At 38.9% G+C, this 5238-nt stretch overlaps 1 long non-coding RNA gene across 1 annotated transcript; it reads left to right on the forward strand.

The window, feature by feature from the left end:
• Positions 1–276: 276 nt before the first annotated feature.
• LOC134215971 (uncharacterized) lies at positions 277–990 on the forward strand. The gene is made up of 3 exons (XR_009980426.1): positions 277–392; positions 456–588; positions 695–990. It is a non-coding gene; the product is annotated as an uncharacterized LOC134215971 (long non-coding RNA).
• Positions 991–5238: the final 4248 nt, after the last annotated feature.

The following is a 5238-nucleotide window of genomic DNA, read 5'->3' on the forward strand; positions in this document are numbered from 1 at the left end:
GATCAAGCGCGAACGCCGTGCTATGGCCCATTCCTAGCGCAATTGGGTACAAACAGTGAATGAACGACAAATAAGGACCGAGCAAAACCACCCAAGTATGAATTTAAAATTATTGAATCACCCTAAAAGCCTAAGCCGAATTAGTTCATCTTATCGCATACATTGCTACAACTATCATCACTGGAAAGATGCTACCAACAACCGATATCAGCAGCACTCATTCTCCCGTTAACGATACCTATCCACTCAATAATATAAAATCCCTGTACAGTCTACAGACCGGTCAGTTAGTGGTCAATAATCGCTACGACAAAGTACGCTACAACGCTACAAACGCGGAAATTACAAAGTGGCCGAAGTGGAATACGGTGTTAGTGATCAGTGACAAGAAGGTAGAATTATGGATATAAGATTTCTTCAGCTAGTGCACAATTTAACTGAACTGGTAATTACAGAAATCATCCATCTTTACCCAAGGAGTCGGTGCAAGAGTGCACAAGTGGGATTCGATATATCCTGACTCTCCCTTTGTCGCTGCACCCAGGATGGGCGCGCCCCAGCACTAAGAGGGTGGTAGAATGAGGATCGGTGAGATAAGACGATGAACTATTAGTTACTAACAGCACTAATTTGTAACTAAGAGAATGAGAAATTAAGTTTGTCTAACAGTGATTATGTCGTTCATTTTGTGCAGGCCTATTTATTCCGCCAACACAGAATGGCGTAATGGTGGTAGTGATCACAGTGTTGCAGTAATCCCACCAGCAGTTAATTCGGCGTCAGTGGAATGGACTCCGATCGGCATAGTCGGAGCTATCAGCATGATGGATCGCTGTCCGGACAGTACGAAGCATGTTTCAACCGCCGTGGGATAGACATCGACACTCTGACACACTTCCACACTAGTGTTAAGACAACGTAGGTTAGGGATGCACAGACATAGGAGTAAGTAATAAAACCTTTTTTTTAGTTTTTTATCCAAATTTTAATTAATTTCAATCATTAAATGAACAGTATTATGTGAAATTATGACTCTTTCTTTGTGCCATTGGGAGATTCGGAAGAATTCTACGTTTCATATCATTTTTAGCTAGATCGCAAACCTGGTATATTCGTATGATTGGGAGGGCAATTCTTCCCTTTAGCGAGCTAATCCTCAATAATTATGTTATTGTCTCATGCCCAGCTGGATCTAAATCCGCCGGATGACAACTTCCAGAGAAAATCCTGGAACAGTATTCAAAGATATTCCAGAAGAATTTCCATAGGAATTCATCTCGAAAGGATCCCTTGGAAAAATATAAATATAGAGGAATGTCTGAAAGATACAGCCAAAAATTCAAGAAAAAATTACTGAAAGAATTTCTGTAGTAATTTCTGGCAGAATTCCCGAAGAAAATTCTGAAACGCACGAAAGAGTTTTTGAAATAATTTCAAAAGAAATTCAGCATAAGAAATAATTCTATTCGGTATTCCTCAAATATATTTGTCTGACTTTTCTTAGCGGATTTTGTGAACGGGTTTCAAGGGGAATTCCCAAACTACATAATTCCATCCACCGACCTAATTTAGGACACAATCTGTGAGGAGAACCTGGATGAACTTATGAATACATAGCTTCCCTAACAATTATTTATAAAACTGAATCTAGACAACAGTACCGGATTAATTGCATTAAAAACTACAATAACAAATATCACAAAATTCCCGGAAAAAAAGAATTACAACGCGCATTTTATTTTAATAAACAGACAGTTTCGTTTCTTCCTTCTGCTTGTTTATTCCGCCCAGTCCCACCCACCCACGTGGTTTTGACAGTTGAAGTACAGTTGCATTGGTGAACCCGGTGCCAAATCAGTGAAACAACACAGTGCTAACTCGACAGCTTTGGGGTTGGAACTAGTGCGAACCTAGTTCCAACCTGAGCGAATAAAAAACACTTTGACAGCACTTAGGTTGGAACTGGTTCCAATCTAGGTTGGAACTTTTTAAAAACGAATTCGACATAAGAGTGGCGACATGTGCCGCATTTGACAGGTCTCCTGCTCGTTTGGAACACGATTTTGTATGGGAATGACAGATGAATGTTGTTCCAATTCTGACAGTGTTGCCACTCTTAATTACATACACTCTGCAGAAAACAACAATATATATATGGTTGTTTTTACATTCTGCGTTTTTAAATGCTGCAAAACTACTTTACCGGCAATATGATGACAATAACAAAAGAGGAAAAAGTGACAGAAGCAGAATCGAACTAGTTACATGGGGAACGAGAGTCATCCACTTTACCTCTGCATCGTGCTTACTTCATGTAGACATGGTGATTATTATTGATCAGTTTATACAGTTTTTCCAAATTATGGAAAATTTAATTAAATATCATTATTGTTTCAATCATACAATGCAAGATTGAAACAACAATAATGTTCAATTGAATCAAGCAGTGAACAAGTGTTGAACCAACAACATTGAAGATTGAAACAACAATATCCACCTTGTTTGATGCAACAATCGGAATAGTTGTTTGAATCGCGCAAGCTTCTTCTGCGTGCCGGGAATTGCTCCACCCAGAAACACCTCTGGAAATACCTTTAGTAATTCCTCCAAAAAATAAACCTAGAATTATTATAAGAAGTGAAAAGTGAAGTGAGAGGAAAGAAAAGAAGAATTCTCACTCTTCTGAGAAGTGAGAAGTGAGAAATGAGACATGAAAAATGAAAAGTGAGATGTGAGTGGAGAGAAGTTAGAAGTGAAAAGCGAGCAAACAGTGAAGAATGAGAAGTGAGAAGTGATAAGTAAGTAGTGAGATCTGAGAAACGAAAAGTGACATGTAAGAGAGAAAAGTGATTTTAGGAAGTGAGAAGTAAAAAGCTAGAAACGAGAATTAAGAAGTAATAAGTAAGAAGTGAAAGGAGAGATGTTAGAAGTAGGAAGTATGAAGTCGTGAAAAGTGAAAAGTGAGAAGTGAAACGATTTGAAAATTGAGAAATTAATTCTTATAACTTCCTGATTCCTTCTTTCTTAATTCTTTTTCCTTCTGCCTTCTTCATTCTGCATTCTTTCTTGTAATTTCTTCCTTTTTCCTCTTGCAACCCGTCTACCTCACGAGTTCCCGGGTTCAAGCAAAAATGACCTAAGCGTCACTCCCAAGGGAGACCTTCTACCACGATTGTGGGTTACCCGACCTGTGAGACCCTTAAGGGGAGGGTTCAAGTTTTTCCAAATGACTGGGAGGGAAACGAGTGGGCTGGCAGGGGAGCGTAGGGTTTTACGACTGTAAGTCGCTTAAAATAAAAATAAAAACATATTAATCCCCCTAGCAGCGGTGGTGCCTTACTCGTGTATCATTAAATGTACACTGAATATTTTTTTTACACGATAGATGCGTCCGTGCAAAAATAAAATCGTGTAAAAAAAAATCGTGTATTTTCGAAAAATCGTGTAAAAAAAAATCGTGTATTTTCGAGAAATCGTTTAAAAAAAAATCGTATATTTTCGAAAAAATCGTGTAAAAAAAGAATCGTAGCGCAAAAAATTGTGTTCAAAATCGGGTTTGTTCGAAAATTAAAAAATCACCCCGTTATAAGAATGGCTGGTGCTACCCAGCAATTCCAACAGGACATCGATGGAAAATGATTCGATATCTGTCAAAAGTAATCTTGCTCTGCGGGCAGGGTTATTTGATAATTATTGAAATGTCACTTTTAAGTTTAATTTCAGTTTAATTATCCAATTGAGACAGACCCTTAATGTAAAAAATCGCTTCTGACGACTTTTCTCCCAAACTCTCGCAGCGCACTCTACCACTGGATCCTGCTCGAATTCGGCTATTGGTATAATACACTATGGGTCTACGGGCCTTCTATAAAAAGTTCGTTTTGGAGCGAACATATAGCCTTTCGGTACACACAGTGTACGAGAAAGGCAAAAATCCGTGTTCGGAATGATGACTTTCGCCGATGATGAGTTTATTGCCTTCGCGGCCATTATCATCACCGGAACTCGACTCCAAAACGCTTCGAACGACTTCGTCCGACTGAAAAGCTGTCCGTGGTTGGGTTCGGGCCAACCTCCTGGGAAAATCAAATCCACCCTAAACAGAACAGAACGACCCGAAAACGTAAAAATCCTTTCTCTTTTACCTCATCAGATTTCTCCCATCAACTGGCGGTTTAAAAACATTCGAGCTGTAGTGTAAGAGTTTATTTTCGACACAAATTAATTTGAAATTTTTATTCTATCTACTCTTCTTTACCAACATTCGTGTGTCTAGGCCTACTCTACATTTACTTCACTCTGTCTATCTAATTTCACACTCATTAGCTTGCGGTGCGACTACCGATGGGTGGTAATAGGAGTGCAATTCAGGTTTCGCCAGCTACCGATCATAAGCAGGACGAACGGTAGGGCGGTTTAACTCGGGCTAGGGGCTAGGCTAGGGAATATTGGAACATTTGGAACATGCATGTAATCACGGTTCGGCGGGCGCGCCTATTGTTGGCCATCGCCACGTGCTTGGCACGCTGCCGTTTAACTCATGCGGACTCTGAAAAACGATGTTTCGAATGCTGCTGGCGTGGATCGGCGGTCGCGGCGGTCGCCTCACTTGGTGGTGCCCGAGTATCACACTTGTCATCCCGGGTAGAAGCCATGAACAGAATAACAAAACGTGATATGGACTTGATTGACATAAGAGATAAAAGAACAGGCAACAATATCAAAATTAGCTTGGACTTGATTGACATAAGAGATAAAAGAACAGGCAACAATATCAAAAATTTGCACCGAAATATCACTTAAATATCAAGATATGTTGTGATAAGAACAAACTAATGGCACATGATATTGATCACTTATTACAAACTAGTTTATTTGTGGACGCAATAGCGCCCGTGGCAAGTGTTTTTTTTTATTTTTAAGACTGATATATTATTTTCTGCATTTAAAAAAAATCAAAATTTTCAACGTCTGTTGTCTGTGAATTTTTTCATCAAATGCTGTGTCTGGTTGTCTAAGGTTATCACTGGTTTTGTTTTCTGCATTTGATAGTAAAAAAAAATTGAAGTATCAAATATTTTATTTTTTGTTAAAATTTCCCCGCGTGCTGCGTCTGGTTGGCTAGTCACCGGACAGACAAACAGGGCTATTATATATATGATATATATGATAGCATAACTTGATCTCCTTATCATATTTTAGTGCAAAATATTGATAGTGTCGTCTGATCTTTTATCT

Source organism: Armigeres subalbatus, chromosome 1, assembly GCF_024139115.2.
Source record: "Armigeres subalbatus isolate Guangzhou_Male chromosome 1, GZ_Asu_2, whole genome shotgun sequence".
NCBI classification, from domain to species: Eukaryota; Metazoa; Arthropoda; class Insecta; order Diptera; family Culicidae; genus Armigeres; species Armigeres subalbatus.